The sequence below is a fragment of the Loxodonta africana genome, unplaced genomic scaffold (assembly GCF_030014295.1).
Source record: "Loxodonta africana isolate mLoxAfr1 unplaced genomic scaffold, mLoxAfr1.hap2 scaffold_423, whole genome shotgun sequence".
In the NCBI taxonomy this organism is placed as follows: Eukaryota; Metazoa; Chordata; class Mammalia; order Proboscidea; family Elephantidae; genus Loxodonta; species Loxodonta africana.
In genome coordinates, this window is record NW_026975137.1 from 48,856 (window position 1) to 67,149 (window position 18,294).

The following is an 18,294-nucleotide window of genomic DNA, read 5'->3' on the forward strand; positions in this document are numbered from 1 at the left end:
GCTGTTGAGTCGATTCTATCTCATAGCGACCCTAAAGGACAGAGTAGAATTGACCCACAGGGCTTCCAAGGAGTGGCTGGTAGATTCGAACTGCTTGAATAAGTATTGTGAAAAAATACAACCCTGACACACAACTTTTCTGAGCTTAGTATTAAAACAAAACAAAACAAAGTCGCTATCGAGTGGATTCTGACTCATAGGGACCCTATAGGACAGAGTAGAGCTTCCCCACAGGGTTTCCAAGGAGCGACTGGTAGATTCAAACTGCAGACCTTTTGGTAGCACCCAAATGCATAATCATCGCACCACCAGTGGCTTTCAAATCAGCTATAGGCTGATGATCTCCAAATTCTTAGAACCTGGAAAACTACTCTACCTCAGAGTGGTATCCACAGCTGGGAACTGTTCTCCACACTTGGATGACCTCAGACATCCAAATCTAACATGTCCAGAAAAAATCTTTTGGTCATTTTCTCAAGTTTGTTCCTCCATGGTTTTCCACATGGTAGAGAATGGCTCTGGTGACCATGCTCTCATGGTAGCCTGAATTCTAGAAGTCACCTTTGATTCTCCATTCCCCTCATCCCGTACGTCTGATCCACCAGCAATTCTTGGCAGCTCAAGCTCCAAAGTACACCTCAAGCCTGCCCACTGTTCCCACCTGCACTACCACCATCACTCCTCACCCTGACCACTGCAGAAGCATCCTGACTGGTCCTCTGTATTTGCTGTCTTCAAGTTCTCCTGGGCTACAGTTAATTCCTGGGACACATTCTTTCTCAAGACCATTGAACAATAGAAGGAGAAGGGCATTTAGTTGTATGCTACCTCCTCCGCTTGAGCTGCACGCCCCTCAGAAATCACTTTTCACTGTCCACTCTATAATGTCTCTATTCCAATTTCCTGTCTTTGGCCGCACTGCTTTGATAGCGTGCATGGATGTGTGCTTCAGGGGTCATGTAGACAGCTGCTTGGAGGAATTTTTCTTAGTACAATCATGGTTGTGTGCCATCAAGAGATTCTGACTCATATCAACCCTGTACGACAGCTTAGAACTGCCTCACAAGGTTTCCTAGGTTGCAGTCTTTATGGCGCAGCCCTGGTGGCACCGTGGTTAAGAGCTCGGCTGCTAACCAAAGGGTGGACAGTTCGAATCCACCAGTTGGTTCTTTGCAGAAAGACATGGCAGTCTGCTTCTGTAAAGACTTACAGTCTTAGAAACCCTATGGGGCAGTTCTGCTCTGCCCTATAGGGTCACTATGAGTCGGAATTGATTCAACAGCAACTGGTTTGGATTTTGTTTGGTTAGAATCTTTATGGGAGCCCATCTCCAGATCTTTTCAACTCCTGAGCTGGTGGGTTCCAACGGCCCACCTTTCAGTTAGCCAAGCACTTAACCGTTGCACCTCCAATACTTAACTCTGCGCCGGAGAGGGCCCTCTCCTGACGTCTCCTGTCTCCTCACCCCGTACACCTAGGCCTTGTCCTTGCTTCTAGACCCCACCCTCCCCTCTGGAGGCCCAACCCCCCCACGCCCGCCCCACACCCGGGCCGCTGGGCGGGGCCGGCAGCCATGTTCCTCGCCGTCCAGCCAGTTACTCCCGGAAGTGCTGGGACGGGTGGTGAGGGGCCCGGGCAGGTGGCGCGCCTTACAGCGGACGGTGTTCGTGCTGCTTTCTGTGCTGTATTTTCTGAAAGGTATGAAACTCCGGCAGCTGGGTGGAGGGACCCGCTCCCAGACTGAACAAGCCCGGCCCCTCGAAGGTGTGGAGGGAAGGCGCCAGGAGGGCGGGTCCCAGTCCCAGCAGTCCGTGGGCTCCAGAGGTTGGGGAGTCCGGACGTTGGGTTAGCAGCTGGCATCGCCCCCTCCGGGGTACCCCGTCCCGAGTGATCCCCAGGGGCGGATGCGGCGCGGGGGCGGGCGGACGCAGCCACTCTAAGGGCTGCGAGAGGGAGCCTCTGGCCCGGGAGACTCAGCTGGTCTGCGAATTTGCATCCCCGTGGATTTGCGGGGGGGGGGGTCTAGCCGCGGGATCCAGCTGCGGAGTGCCCTCGGGCCTGGGGGCTTGAAGGGCTTGGGGAGAAAGGCTGTGTCCAGGGCTGCGCCAAGGTCCCTACTCTGCCCGGGGAGGGTTTGCGGGCCAAGCTGGGGGATGGGCGCCTGTCCCCCCGCCCCCCACCTGCTCCCTGTGCCAGGGGGGAAACCAAGGCCCAGAGTTCGCCCGGGGGGGTGAGATTCCAGACTGAGGGCGGGGCACTCGCCCCCATTCGTCCTCCCACCTCCACCAGACTCCGTAGGGTGCCAGGGACAGGGGAGAGAGGGATCCCCCGCCCAAGGCCATGCTGCCCCTTATTGTTTTGGGTGCTGTGCCTGGGAGGCTGAGGCACCCCGCGCCCGCGCCCGCGCCGGCTGGTCTACTCTCCGGGCTGGGTCGTCGGCTTGGCCCCGGCCCCACCTGGAAAGGAAGGGGTCCTGGGAATCTGTGGAGCAGCGTGGGGATCCTACTCCTTGTGGATGCAGCAGCGATTCAGTGTCTGTTAACAGTGTGGATGCCGGGTCCCGCTCCCCCTCTGGGTGCCGGGGGTGGGGGTAGCAGGAAGGGGTCCTGAGCAACCAGGTCGTTTGTTAACTTAAACATTTGTGCGGCGCTGTGTACCGGTCGCTGTGGACGCGATCTCTGGTGCTGAGGGGATTTGAGGGTTCCTCACACTGGCGGGATTTGGAGCCTCTACCCTGGTGGCAGTGGGTTCAGTGGGTTACCCTGGTGGCGTAGTGGTTAAGTGCTAAGGCTGCTAGCCAAACGATTGGCAGTTCGAATCCACCAGGCGCTCCTTGGAAACTCTGTGGGGCAGTTCTACTCTGTCCTATTGGGTCGCTGTGAGTCAGAATTGACTCCACGGCAGCGTGTTTTTTTTTTTTTTTTTTTTTTTTACGTTGGAGGAGATTAGGTGTCTCTCGGGCTGACTTTTGAAGGTCTGGAGCTGGCCGTTTATGAGGGTTTATAAGGGTTTTAAGCGCTCCGGCCATGGGCACCAACCCGATCTTCCAGCCCCTGCGGACGGACTGCCCCCCCCCCCGCCCCGGGGGGATTGGCTGCTCTGGGACCCCGAGCCCAGAGGGCAGTGAGAAGCTGACAAACGTGAGTGATGCCCTGCAGGCTCCAGTCGGCGGGGCAGCCCTGCTCACACGGTCTCAATACGGGCAGTCGGCTTCGTGCTTGGGGGGTGGTTTCCGGATGTTCACTCGTGTCCCCCCACCCCGTGCAGGGCGACAACTCTGCTCTGGACGGGGACCTAGTAGAGGCCTGCAGGGCATCAGGGTGTGGAGGGGCAGAGCTTGGGCGGGGAGGGCGCGGCCCTGCAGGTTCCTGTACGTGACCACGGCAGGGGGATGCGGGTCCTGAAGGCTGGGCCTGGTCGAGGACCCACTAGGTCTCGCAGAAGGAGTGGGTTAGGATAATAACAGCATTAATGGGAGTATTGAGAGAGCGCCCTGGGGCGTTGGGTCCCTCGGGAAGAAAAGCTTCTGCTATCGCCACTGGAGCGGTACCCAGGTCGGTCCCGGCTTAGGTCCAGGAGGTTCCCATACTCAGAGGGCCTGGTGGGCAGAACAGAACCGGCGGTGCGCACGCCCTCTCGCGGCCTTGCACCGAATCGCTGAAGTTTAGTGACAGGCGATTCTAAGCCATGGTTTTGGAACTGAATAGTGAAGCAGAGCAAAGAAATGATGCAGTGCCTTGATGGAACCGGTGGAGACAACAAGAAGCAAAGCACAGCTCAAACTTCAAAATTCCACTGAGTGTTAGTACGATTTGGAGGGAGAAAATAGACGGAGAGTCGAGAGGCCCAGAGATGCAGAAGGGTTGGAGGATTAGGGTTAGGGGTTAGGGTTTGGTGCTAGGGGTCCAGGTTTGGGGGTTAGAGGTTTGGGAGTCAGGTTTAGGGGTATAGGTTTTAGGTGGTTGGGGGTTGGGGTTAGGGCTGGGGTTACTAGGCTAGGGCACAAGTGGTTTAGGGTTAGGGTTAGAGTGAGGCTGAGGTTGATTCCCAGTCTTGTGTACCGTCTCTTCCTTCACCAGAGTTACCACATATGTGTCGTTTAGTTGGAAACCCTGATGGCGTAGTGGTTAAGAGCCACCGGTGCTAACCAAAGGCCTGCAGTTCAAATCCACCAGGCGCTCCTTGGAAACTCTATGGGGCAGTTCTAATCTGTCCTATAGGGTCGCTATGAGCTGGAATCAACTCGACGGCGGTGGGTTTGGTTTTTTTGGTTATTGTTTAGTTGGCTTTTCTCTACCCACTCTTCGTCTCCCTAGTGAACATCAAAGATTGTTTCTGTGCGTAAATGTTTTCATGATAGTGGTCACTTACTGTATATGTCGTTTTGTGATTGACTTAGTGTGATGCGCTCCAGATTCATCCATGGTGTGAGATGTTTCGGAGATTCATCATTGGTCTTTACTGTCGTGTAGTGTTCCACTGTGTGTATGTACCGTAGTTTGTTTATCCGTTCCTCTGTGGATGAGCACTTAGGTTGTTCCCATCTTTTTGCTACTGTGAATAATGTTGCAGTGAACACGGGTGTGCATATGTCTATTCCTGTGACTGCTCATGGTAACCCTGGTGGCTAGTGGTTAAGTGCTATGGCTGCTAACAAAAAGGGTTAGGGTTTGGGCTTAGGGATGTTAGGGTTAGGGTTGTTAGAGTTAGAGTCCTTAGGGTTTGGTTTAGGGGTTGGGGTTTGGGGGTTAGAGTTTAGGGTTGGGTTTTTTGGTTAGGGTTTTGGGTTGGGTTAGGTGTTAGGTTTAGGGTTTGAGGTTAGAGTTTGGAGTTACAGGTAGGTGTTAGGGGTTGCAGTTTGGGGTTTAGGGTTTTGGGGGGTTAGGGTTTTGTGGTTTAGTCATTAGGGTTTGGGTAGGTTTTAGGGATTTAGGTTTAGGCTTGGGGTTGGGTTGTTTGGGATTTGTGGGTTGGGGTTAGAGGGTGGGTGTTAGAGGGTTGGGGTTTAGAGTTTGGGGGTTAGAGATTGAGGAGTCAGGGTGAGGGGTTAGAGGGTGAGGGGGTTAGAGGTTGAGAAGATTATAGAGTGAGGGAGTGAGAAGGTGAGGTGTGTGAGGGGGTGAAGGTTAGGGTTTAGGGTTAGAGGGTTTAGGCTTAGGGTTCAGAGGCTTAGGGTTGGGGGTTAGGGTTTGGGGGTTCAGAGGTTGGGGTTGGTGTTGTGGTTAGGGTTAGAGGGTTAGGGTTAGAGGGTTAGGGGTATAGTTTAGAGGTTTAGGTTACTGGTTAGGGCTAGGGTTTAGGGGTTCAGGTTTAGGGGTTTGGGATGGGTTTGGGGTAAAGTTTTAGGGTTTAGGGTTAGAGGGTTAGGTTTAGGGCTTAGGGCTTAGAGTTTAGGGTTTTAGGACTTAGGGTTTAGGGCTTAGGGCTTAGAGCCTAGGGTTTAGGCCTTAGGGTTTAGGGTTTAAGGCTTAGAGTGAGGGTTAGGGCTGGGGGCTGGGTTAGGGTGTAGGTTTTAGGGTTTAGCGTTAGGGTATTAGGGTTAGATGACTTAGGCTTTAAGTTAGGGTTTAGGGGTTAGTGGTTGGGGTTAAGGGTGTTAGTGTTTAGGGTTTTGGCATTTAGGATGTTAGGGTTATATGTGTTAGGGCTAAGGGTGTTAGGGTTTCGCGTGTTAGGGTTTTAAGTGTTATGGTTTAGGGTTTAGGGTTGTGTTAGGGTTAGGCTTAGGCTCATTCTTAGGTTTAGGGCTAGGGATTTGAGGTTTAGTGTTTGGGGTTGGGTTTGGGGGTTGGGGTTAGAGGGTTAGGGTTAGAGGGTTAGAGTTAGAGGGTTAGGGTTTTGGGTTAGGGTTTCAGGTTAGCATTAGAGGGTTAGGGTTCGAGGGTTAGGGCTAGAGTAGTTAGGGTTAGGGTCGTTAGGGTTAGGGTTGTTAGGGTTAGGGTGGTTAGGGTTTAGGGTTAGGTGTTAGGGTTTAGGGCTTACGGTTAGGTTTTGGGTTTCGGCTTTGGGGCTTGAGGTTTGGGTTTAGGGTTTCGGGCTTAGAGTATAGGGTTTAGTGTGTATGGTTTTTGTGTGTAGTGTTTTGGGGTGTAGGTGTTTAGATTGTAGGGTTTAGGGTATATGGTTACGGTTTGGGTTAGGGCTAGAGTTCAGGGTCTTGGTGGTTAGGACCTAAGGGCTTAGGGTCTTAGGGGCTTTGGGGCTCAGGGCTTAGGGGCTAGAGTTAGAGGGCTAAGGCCAGAGGGCCAGAGGGCCAGAGGGCCAGGGTTATGGTTTGATTCCTGGCTGGCAATTTTTTTCCTTCAATATTTTATATAAGTCATCCCATTGCCTTCTTGCCTCCATGATTTCTGCTGAGTAGTCCAAGTTTATTATTATTTACTTTCCTTTGTTGGTGACTTCTTTTATCCCTAGCCTCTCTTAAAATTCTCTTTATATTTGATTTTGGCAAGTTTGATTGTTATATGTCTTGGTCACTTTCTTTTGAGATCTACCGTATGTGGAATTCGATGAGCATCTTTCATGATATCAGGGAAGTTTTCTGCCAACAAATCTTCAACAGTTCCCTCTGTATTTTCTGTTAGCCCTCCCTGTTCTGGTACTCCAATCACTCATAGTTATTTCTCTTGATAAAGTCCCACATGATTCTTTGGATTTCTTCATTTTTTAATTTCTTTTCTCTGGTTTCTCTTCAAATATATTGGTCCCAAGTGCTTTATCTTCAATCTCAGTTATTCTGCCTTCCAGTTCTTCAATTGTGCTCTTCTTACTTTCTGCTGAGTTTTCTATCTCTGTAATTTTATTGTTTATCTTCTGAATCTCTGATTGCAGTCTCTGTATGGTTTCTTGCAGCCTATTAAATTTTTAATTATATTCTTGAGTAACCTTTTTAATTTCTTCAGCTGCTTTATCTGTGTGTTCCATGGCTTGTTCTGCATTTTGCCTCATTTCCTTCCTGATGTCTTTAAGAGTTCTGTATATTAATCTTTTGTATTCTGCATCTGGTAATTCCAGGATTGCACCTTCATCCAGAAGATTCCTTGAGTCTTTGTTCTGAGAGCTTGTTGAAGCAATCATGGGTCAGCTTTTTTTTTATTTCAATAATTTTTGTTGTGTTTTACGTGAAAGTTTACAAATCAAGCCAGTCTCTCACATGAAAACTTATACACAACTTCTTACATATTCCCAATTACTTTCCCCCCAATGGGAGAGCCCACTCCCTCCTTCCACTCTTTCTTTTTGTGGCCGTTTTGCCAGTTTCTAAGCCCCTCTATCCACCCATCTCCCTTCCAGGCAGGAGATACCAACATTGTCTCAAGTGTCCACCCAAACCAAGTAGCTCACGCCTCACCAGCATCCCTCTCCAACCCATTGTCTAGTCCAATCCATGTCTGATGAACTGGCTTTGGGGATGGTTCCCGTACTGGGTAAACGGAAGGTGTGGGGGCCATGATCACTAGAGTCCTTCCAGTCTCAGTCAGACCATTAAGTCTGGTCTTTTTATGAGAATTTGGGGTCTGCATCCCACTGTTCTCCTGGTCCCTCAAGGGATCTCTGTTATGTTCCCTGTCAGGGCAGTCATTGGTTGTGGCCCGGCACTATCTAGTTCTTCTGGTCTCAGGATGATGTAGTCTCTAGTTCATGTAGTCCTTTCTGTCTCTTGGGCTCGTTATTATCTTATGTTCTTGGTGTTCTGCATTCTCCCTTGATCCAGGTGGGTTGAGAATCATTGATGCATCTGAGATGGCCGCTTGTTAGCATTTAAGACCCGAGACGCCACATTTCAAAGTGGGATGCAGAATGTTTTCTTAGTAGATTTTATTATGCCAGTTGACTTAGATGTCCCCTGAAAACATGGTTCCCAAACATGTGCCCTTGCTTTGCTGACCTTTGAAGCGTTCAGTTTATTTAGGAAACTGCTTTGGTTTAGTCCAGTTGTGCTGACCTCCACTGTGTTGAGTGTTGTCCTTCCATTCACGCATAGTAGTTCTTGTCTATCTCTTTAGTAAATACCCCTCTCCTACTCCCCCTCCCTCCCCCCTCTCATAACAACAAAGGAATATGTTCTTCTCAGTTTAAACTATTTCTCAAGATCTTATAATAGTGGTCTTATACACTATTTGACCTTTTGCAACTAATTTCACTCAGCATAATGCCTTCCAGGTTTCTCCATGTTATGAAGTATTTCACAGATTCGTCACTGTTCTTTACCGATGTGTAGTATTCCATTGTGTGAATATACCATAATTTATTTATCCATTCATCCATTGATGGGCACCTTGGTTGGTTCCATCTTTTTGCTGTTGTAAACAGTGCTGCAGTAAACATAGATGTGCATATATCTATTTGTGTAAAGGCTCTTATTTCTCTAGGATATATTCCGAGGAGTGGGATTGCTGGGTTGTATGGTAGTTCTATTTCTAGCTTTTTAAGGAAGCACCAAATTGATTTCCAAAGTGGTTGTATACCATTTTACATTCCCACCAGCAGTGTATAAGTGTTCCAGTCTCTCCACAGCCTCTCCAACATTTATTATTTTCTGTGTTTTGGATTAATGCCAGCCTTGTTGGAGTGAGATGGAATCTCATTGTAGTTTTGATTTGCATTTCTCTAATGGCTAATGATTGAGAGCATTTCCTCATGTATCTGTTAGCTGCCTGAATGTCTTCTTTAGTGAAGTGCCTGTTCATATCCTTTGCCCATTTTTTAATTGGGTTGTTTGTCTTTTTGTGGTTGAGTTTTAGCAGAGTCATGTAGATTTTAGAGATCAGGTGCCGGGCGGAGATGTCTTAGCTGAAAACTTTTTCCCGGTCTGTAGGTGGTCTTTTTACTCTTTTGGTGAAGTCTTTAGATGAGCATAGGTGTTTGATTTTTAGGAGCTCCCAGTTATCTGGTTTCTCTTCGTCATTTTTAGTAATGTTTTGTATTCTGTTTATGCCATGTATTAGGTCTCCTAATGTTGTCCCTATTTTTTCTTCCATGATCTTTATCGTTTTAGATTTTATGTTTAGGTCTTTGATCCATTTGGAGTTAGTTTTTGTGCATGGTGTGTGGTATGGGTCCTGTTTCATTTTTTGCAGATGGATATACAGGTACGCCAGCACCTTTTGTTAAAAAGACTGTCTTCTCCCCAATTAACTGACACTGGGCCTTTGTCAAATATCAGCTGCTCATATGTGGATGGATTTATATCTGAATTCTCAATTCTGTTCCATTGGTCTATGTGTCTGTTGTTGTACCAGTATCAGGCTGTTTTGACTACTGTGGTGGTATAATTGGTTCTAATATCAGGCAGAGTGAGTCCTCTCACTTTGTTCTTTTTTAGTAATGCTTTACTTATCCACGACTTTTTTCCCTTCCATATGAAGTTGGTGATTTGTTTCTCCATCTTTTTAAAAAATGTCATTGGAATTTGGATCGGAAGTGCATTGTATCTATAGATGGCTTTTAGTAGAATGGACAATTTTACAATGTTGTCTTCCTATCCATGAGCAAGGTATGTTTTTCCAATTACGTAGGTTCCTTTTGTTTTTTTGCAGTAGTACCTTGCAGTTTTCTTGGTATAGCGGTTTTAGTTTTTGGTGAGGTTTATTCCTAAGTATTTTATCTTCTTGGGGGCTGCTCTGAATGGTATTCATTTGATGATTTCCTCTTCAATGTTCTTTTTGTTGATATAGAGGAATCAACTGATTTTGTACGTTTATACTGTAACCTGAAACTCTGCTGAACCCTTCTATTTTAATAATTTTCTTGAGGATTCCTTAGGATTTTCTGTGTATAAGATAATGTCGTTGGAAAATAGAAATAATTTTACTTTTTCCTTACCAATCTGGATGCCCTTTATTTCTTTGTCTAGCCCAGTTGCTCTGGCTAGGACCTCTAGCACAATGTTGAATAAGAGCGGTGATAAAGGGGATTCTGGTCTGTTTCCCCTTCTCAAGGGAAATGCTTTCAGGCTCTCCATTTAGGATGATGTTGGGTATTGGCTTTGTACTAATACCCTTTATTATGTTGAGGAATTTTCCTTCTATTCCTATTTTGCTGAGAGTTTTTATCATGAGTGGGTGTTGGACTTTGTCAAATGCCTTTTCTGTATCAATTGATAAAATTATTTGGTTCTTGTCTTTTTTTATGTGGTGGATTACATTAATTGTTTTTCTAATATTGAACCAACCTTGCATACCTGGTATAAATCCCACTTGGTAATGGTGGATTATTTTTTTGATACGTTGTTGAATTCTATTGGCTAGAATTTTGTTGAGGATTTTTGCATCTATGTTCATGAGGGATATAGGTCTGTAATTTTCTTTTTTTGTGTTGTCTTTAGCTGGTTTTGGTATCAGGGTTATGCTGGCTTCATAGAAGGAGTTAGGTAGTATTCCGTCCTTTTCCATGCTTTGAAATACCTTCAGTAGTAGTGGTAAGTCTTCCCTGAAAGTTTGGTAGAACTTTGCAGTGAAGCCGTCAGGTCCAGGGCTTTTTTTTGTTGGGAGTGTTTTGATTACCTTTTCAATCTCTTTTTTTGTTATGGGTCTATTTAGTTGTTCTACTTCAGTGTGTGTTAGTTTAGGTAGGCAGTGTGTTTCTAGGAATTCATCCATTTTTTCTAGGTTTTCAAATTTGTTAGAGTACAATTTTTTGTAGTAATTTGATATGATTGTTTTAATTTCAGTTGCATGTGTTGTGATATGGCCCATCCCATTTCTTATTCGGGTTATTGGTTTCTTTTCCTGTATTTCTTTAGTCAGTCTGGCCAGTGTTTTATCAATTTTGTTAATTTTTTTCAAAGAAGCAGTTTTTGGCCTTGTTAACTCTTTCAATTGTTTTTCTGTTCTCTAATTCATTTAATTTTGCTGTACTTTTTATTTTTTGCTTTCTTCTGGTGCCTGACAGTTTCTTTTGTTGCTCTCTTTCTCTTTGTTCAAGTTGTAGGAACGGTTCTTTCATTTTGGCTCTTCTTTAATATGTGTGCCTTTATTGATATAAATTGACCTCTGAGCACTGCTTTCACCGTGTCCCAAAGGTTTTCATAGGAAGCGTTTTCAGTCTCGTTGAATTCTGTGAATTTCTTTATTCCCTCCTTAAGGTCTTCCATAACCCAGTCTTTTTTGAGCAGGGTATTGTGCAGTTTCCAAGCATTTGATTTCTTTTCCCTGGTTTTTCTGTTATTGATTTTTACTTTTACGGTCTTTTGTTCAGAGAAGATGTTTTGTAATATTTCAGTGTTTTGCATTCTGCAAAGGCTTGTTTTATGACCTAATATGTGATCTATTCTAGAGAATGTTTCATGTGCACTAAAAAAAAAATTATACTTTGCAGCTGTTGGGTGGAGTGTTCTGTATAAGTCTATGAAGTGAAGTTGTTTAATTGTAACAATTAGATCTTCTGTGTCTCTATTGAGCTTCTGACTGCATTTCCTACCCTTCACCGAGAGTGTTGTGTTGAAGTCTCCTACCATAATTGTGGAGGTGTCTATCTCACTTTTTAATTCTGTTAACGTTTGTTTTATGAATGTTGCGGCTCTATCATTGGGTGCATAAATATTTAATATGGTTGTATCTTCCTGGTAAATTGTCCCTTTAATCATTACGTAGTGTCCTTCTTTATCCTTTGTGGTGGATTTAACTTTAAAGTCTGTTTTGTTGGAAATTAATATTGCCTCTCCTGCTCTTTTTTGATTGTTGTTTGCTTGATATATTTTTATCCGTCCTTTCAGTTTTAGTTTATTTGTGTCTCTAAGTCTAAGGTGTGTCTCTTTTATGCAGCATACAGACTGATCGTGTTTTTTTATCCAGTCTGCAACTTTCTGTCTCTTTATTGGTGAATTTAGTCCATTTACATTAAGTGTAATTATAGATAAGTATGAGTTTAGTGCTGTCATTTTGTTGCCTGTTTTTGACAATTTCATTTTTCCATTTACTTTTTTGTGTTGAGTTTTCTTTGTAGAATGTGTGTTACTCCCTTTTATAGTAGTTGAATTTATTTTGGTGAGTCGTTATGTTTATCTTGGTTTTTATTTTGAAGTATGGAATTGTTAGACCTCATTGTGGTTACCTTAATATTTACCCCAGTTTGACTAAGTAAAAACCTAACTTGTTTCACCCTATATCACCTTGGTTTCCTCTGCATATGTAAGATCTATGCCTCCTGTATTTAGTCCCTCTTTTTTGACTGTTGTAATCTTTTACGTAATGACATCAATGATTCCCTGTTTTGAGTAATTTTTTTTTAATTAATCTTATTTTGTTTTTGTGATTTCCCTATCTGAGTTGATATTAGGATGTTTTGTTCTGTGACCTTGTATTGGTATCTGATATTATTGATTTTCTGACCAAAGAATTTCCTTTAGTAATTCTTGCAGTTTTGGTTTGGTTTTTGCAAATTCTCTAAGCTTGCGTTTATCTGTAAATATCTTAATTTCACCTTCATGTTTTAGAGTTTTGCTGGATGTATGATTCTTGGCTGACAGTTTTTCCTCTTTGAGTGCTCTATATATGTTATCCCATTGCCTTCTTGGCTGCATGGTTTCTGCCGAGTAGTGCAAACTTATTGATTCTCCTTTGTAGGTAACTTTTCGTTTATCCTTGGGTGCTTTTAAAATTTTCTCTTTATCTTTGGCTTTGGCAGGTTTGATGATATGTCTTGGTGATTTTCTTTTGGGATCTATCTTGTATGAGGTTCGATGAGCATCTTGGGTAGATAGCTTTTCATCTTTCACGATGCCAGGGAATTTTTCTGCCATCAGATCTTCCACTATTCGCTCTGTATTTTCTGTTACCCCTCCCTGTCTGGAACTCCAGTCACACGCAAATTATTCTTGATAGAGTCCCCCGTGATTCTTAGGGTTTCTTCATAGTTTTAAATTCTATTATCTGATTTTTCTTCAACTATATTTGTGTCAATTGTCTTATCTTCCAGCTCCCCCACTCTGCATTCCAGTTCCTCGAGTCTGCTCCTCTGACTTCCTATTGAGTTGTCTGATTCTGTGACTTTATTGTTAATCTTTTGGATTTCTGAATGCTATCTCTCTATGGATTCTTACAGCTTATTAATTTTTTCACTATGTTCTTGAATGATCTTTTGGATTTCTTCAACTGCTTTATCCGTGTATACCTTGGTTTTTTTGTAGATTGCCTTATTTCATTTGTGAGGTCATTCCTGATGTCTTGAAGCATTCTGTATACAATTTTTTTTTTATTCTACATTTGGCAATTCTAGGAATGTATCTACATCCGGGAATGATTTTGATTCTTTGATTTGGGGCTTTGTAGAAGCAATCATGGTCAGCTTCTTCATGTGATTTGATGTCGACTGCTGTCTCTGAGCCATCTATAAGATTTTGTAATATTTTCTTTTATATTTGCTCACTGAGTCTTGTTGTTTTGTTTTGTTACAATACACCCACATGGGCTACTAGATTGTGGTATCGTGATTGCTGTAGCTTTTGAATCACTTACGTCCTATTACCAGCTTGCCTGAGCTGTTACCAGGTATATAAGTGTATGAGTCCATTCACTATTCTTGAATAGAATCAGCTCAGGTGTCCTGATAGCTGGTCACCTAGTGTGTGGTGTAGGCTCTCACCTATTATCTTAGAGGAGTAGTGGTGATGGTTGTATGTGCCAGTTTCTATTAGTGGCAGGGGGTCACATTTCGAGGAGGGCAGGATGCTGACAGCCTTCCTTCAAGTGTCAGTGAGGTAGGTGTGGCTCTATTCTCTAGAGTGCTCTGGTGGGTGAGCTCTGCAGCTGTATCTTAGGCACCCAATACTTGGGTAGACGTCACTATTCTCAGACCCCTCTAGCAGGTGGCTAGGTGGTGTGGGTGGAGTTTCAGCCTTCTTTTCGCTGGTGTGGACCAGTGAGGGCTCTGTTTAATAGGTACAGAGGTATCTGACCTCCAAAACTTGCCTTTCCATTGCTGAGCTAAAACAATTATGGTCAGATCTCTATCAGAATTGCCTCTGCATTATAATAGCCACCTAGTTACCTGTAGGGTGAAAGCCAAAGACTATGGGTCTCTTAATGCCTGGATGGAGCTGATTCTGTATTGTTAATTGCAGCTTAGGGAAGTCAGGGAAGGATTTTTTCTTTGATTGTTAAATGGTACTTTTCTCAGGCCAGGAGAATGGGTTAGAAAAGAAAGAAGAAAAAAAAAATCGAGCAGTGCACTTCACTCTCTGGCACAGGGAATTCCAGTCTTAATGAAGCTGGCTGGGGCAATGAGGGGTGGAATCAGATATATAGAAGAGAGTAGCCTGGCAAAATATACAAAGTTACTTATGTTGTTTGGTGAGGACTGTTTTTTCTGAGATTCCAGAGCGTTGTGTAGCTTGCGTGTGCTGGCTGTATCCCTGCTGAGACTGTCCCAGAGGGTTAGGGTTAGCGTCCATGCTCACACCATCTCAGGAAGCCACAATCAGCTCCCCTACACTTAGTCCAACACCCAGCACCAAGGTTTCCTTTCTGGGGCGCTGCACTCCAGGCTCCAAAACCAGTTGCTGCTTCCCCGTGGTTTTTCATTTCCCTGCCAGCCGCGTCTGTGTGGAGCCTGCGTGTGCTGCCTGGGTCCCCTCTGAGGTTGGTCCTGAGGTTAGGCCTACATCCGTGCTTCCCTGTCTCAGTAAGCCACAATCAGCCCCACCACTCTGACACCAGGAAACCGCGAGGGCTCAATGCTGTGGCGTGGGACTCTGGCTCCGGAAGCGGTCGCTGCTGCAGTGTGGCTTTTCACTCCCCTGTCACTCAGGTCAACTCCTTAGCTCTGTGTTTGATGGTCAGGGTTTGTAGATTGTCCTTTATGTAATTAATTCACTTGTTTTTTCAAGTCTTTGTTTCAAGAGGGATAAGCGGAAGCTTCTACCTAGTCAGCCATCTTGGTCCTGCCCCCGTGTCTGCCTCTTTATGTGATTTGATATTGACTGTTGTCTCTGAGCCATCTATAAGTTATTGTATTAGTTTGTTTTATGCTTGCTTTTTGTATCCTAGCTTCTTCCTTTGTTTAGTTTTGGTATACCCAGATAAGCTGCTTGAGTGCGTTAGGTTGATTATTTTCACCTTTGAAGCTCTAATGTACTATCACCAGATGGCTAGCACTGTTACCAGGTATAGGAGCCTAGGAGTTCATTTATTTTTCTTGTATGGATTCAACTCAGGTGCCCAGGTAGTTGGTCATAAAGTGTGTGGTACAGGCTCTGTCCTACAGTCTTAGAGGGGCAGGGGTTATTGGTGTAGGCAGAAGTATCTGGCTGCAGTAGGGGGTCAGGCTCTGATCAAGGCAGGGGTCTGACAGCTGTGCTCTGAGTGTCTGTGAGGAAAGTGCATCCCTGTTCTGTAGAGCACACGGGTGGGTTCTGCAGAAGGGCGGTGGGTACCCAATGCTTTTGGTTGTAAGTTCTGGGCGGTACTACTTACCCTTGGAGCCCTGTCACAGGTGGCCAGGTATTGTGGGTGGAGCCACCAGTCCTTAGGCCCCTGATGTGGGTAGGTGAAGACCCTGTTTAATAGGCAAAGCAGTGTCAAACATCAAACACCCATCTTTCCACCGTCCAGCTGAAACCATTGCAGTCTGGCAACAAGGGCCTATTCTCCTGAAATGGGCCCACGCAGGTCCATGCTGGGGTGAAAAATATTCAAAGCCCATGGACCGTTTGTGCCTGAACAAGAGCTACTTCTGTCCTGAGCTCCCCAGCTTAATTGAGCTGGCAGATTATCTTTCCCCCAGTTGTGAACTTATACCTTCTTCAAGGACGGAAGAATGGCTCAGAGTGCTACCGGGGCCTATCTCAGGCCCAGGGAAGTTGACGGCCACTGAAACCGGCTTGGGAGTTTGAGGAGTGGTAAAATAAACACAAGTAATTAGCTTTTGCCGAGAGTGCCATTCTTCTCTTGTTCTGGAGGTGTGAGTAGTCTGTGCAACTAGCTGTCTTTCCCTGAGTGAAGCGCCTCTGGAACGCTACTGCCAGCCTCACTGCAGTCGCTCCAGGGAATGGTGCCTGAGGGTTCCTGGCAATTCAGGTCCAGTAACTCCTCTCCCCTTCCAAATAGTCTCTCCCTCCCCCTGCCGTTGAGTCCATTTTCTAACTTTGCCTTTGATGTTCAGGGTTCCTAGCTTGTCATAAATATAATCGCTTCACTTGTTTTTTCGGGTCTTTTTTGTAAGAGGGATCACTGGCAGCATCTCCCTACTCTGCCATCTTGGCCTCGCCTCTCTAATATAATCAACAATTTTTTTTAAAAAGAAAGAAAAGAGTGAAACCTGTAGAAACAACAAATAACAGAATGAGATCCACAGAAAAACTAGATATTTGAACTATCAGACAAAGACAGTGAAATAACTCTATTATGTTCAAAGAAATAAAGGCAAGACTTAGAAATTTGGCAAAAAACTAGAAACTACGAAAAAGATCAACTTAGAAAGTCAACTGAAAACTATAGCTGAAGTTAAAATCTTAATGTATGTATATAACAGCAGATTACAAATGCTGAAGAGAGATTTAGTGAACTGGAAGACATGTTGGAAGAAAATACAGGCAAAGACAAAAGGAAAAATATATATAATATAAAAAGGAATAAGATACAGAGAATACAATGAGAATATCTAGCATAAAATACTTTAAGAAGGAAGAAAAAGAATGAGGCAGAAAAACTGAGATCATGGCTGAGAATTTTCCTCAAATGATTAAAGATATCAAGTCACAGATTCTAGAAGACTTACAAAACCCAAACCAAAAAAAAAAAAAAAAAAAAGAACAAAGCCACTGCTGTCAAGTTGATTCTGACTCAAAGCGACCCTACAGGACAGAGTAGAACTGCCCCGTAGAGTTTCCAAGGAGCGCCTGGTGGATTCGAACTGCTGACCTTTTGCTTAGCAGCCGTAACGCTTAACCCCTACGCCACCAGGGTTTCCTCATAAGACCCATGTAGGGTAAATACAAAGAAATTCATAGTAGGACTGCTGAAGCTAAAGACAAAAAACCCCACAAAAAGCAAATAATTGAACACTACTAAAAGATTATCTTTAAAGGACAAACAAAGAAACTGACCGATGACTTCTGTACAGAAATAGTGAAAACCGTAAGACAATAAGATGGTATATTTAAATTACAGAGAGAAAATCCATGGCAACCCAGAACTCTATGCTGAGGAAAAACATCCTTCATGAACGAGCAAAGACCTTTTGTTTTCAGACAAACAAAACCTAGATAAGTTAACATCAGCATGCCCACATTAAAGAAAATTCCAAAGGTATTCTTCAAGCAGAAAGAAAATAGGGTAAAAGGCTTAAGATGCAAGAAGGAATGAAAGTTAATGAAATGGGTAAAAATAGAGGATTACTGACTGCATAACATAATAAGAATAGACTTTATTGGGTTTAAAATATGTAAGAAATTAAAATGTATGATAACGACAGCATTTTGACTTTTATGGCTTTATGGTCAGGAAACATGCTGTGTAATATTTTGATGTCTTGGATTCTGTTAATGCTTGCTTTGTGGCCTAATACGTGGTCTATTCTCAAGAATGCTCCATGAGCGTTAGAAAAGAAAGTTTACTTGACTACCGTTGGGTGAAGTGTTATGTTTAAGTCTATGAGATCAAGTTGGCTGATTGTGGTATTTAGGTCTTCCGTGTCTTTATTGAGCTTGTTTATGGATATCCTGTCTGTCATCAGAAGCGGTATGTTGAAGTCTTCGACTATTATTGTGGAGCTATTTCTCTTTTCAATGCTGTTTGAGTTTGTTTTATGTGTTTTGGAGCCCTGTCATTGGGTATGTAAGTATTTATTATGATTTTGTCTTCCTGGTATATTGACCCTTTAATCATTATATAGTGTATTTCCTTTTCCTTTGTGGCGGATTTTACTTTAAAGCCTGTTTTATCAGAGATTAATATTGCCACTCTTATTTTTTATTGTTGTCTGCTTGATATATATATATATTTCCATTCTTTGAGATTTAGTTTGTTTATGTCTTTGAGTCTATGGTGTGTCTCTTGCAGTCTGCATACAGACGGATCATGTTTTTTAATCCATTCTGCTACTCTCTGTCTCCTTATTGGTGCAATTAAACCATTTACCTTTATCATAATTATTCATAGTTATGAGTTTAGTGCTGTCATTTTCTTCTTTTTTGTGAATGTCTTGTTGACATTTTCCTTATTCCACTTAATTTTCTCTGTTGAGTCATTGTTCTTTGTGCATTTTCTTTTCATCCTCTTCATTTTTGTTGCCTTTGTATTTACTGCTAATTAATTTTTTCTGTGCTGAATCGTTTTTCTTTTTAGTCTTTCATCT

The 18,294-nt window shown here is 43.9% G+C and overlaps 1 long non-coding RNA gene across 1 annotated transcript in view; it reads left to right on the plus strand.

Annotated features, from left to right (window-relative positions):
- Positions 1-1,588: 1,588 nt before the first annotated feature.
- LOC135229609 (uncharacterized) overlaps positions 1,589-18,294 on the plus strand; it is a 58,978-nt gene continuing 42,272 nt past the window's right edge. Inside the window, exon 1 of the long non-coding RNA XR_010320293.1 lies at positions 1,589-1,698. This is a non-coding gene — a long non-coding RNA (uncharacterized LOC135229609). The remainder of the gene's footprint in view (positions 1,699-18,294) is intronic.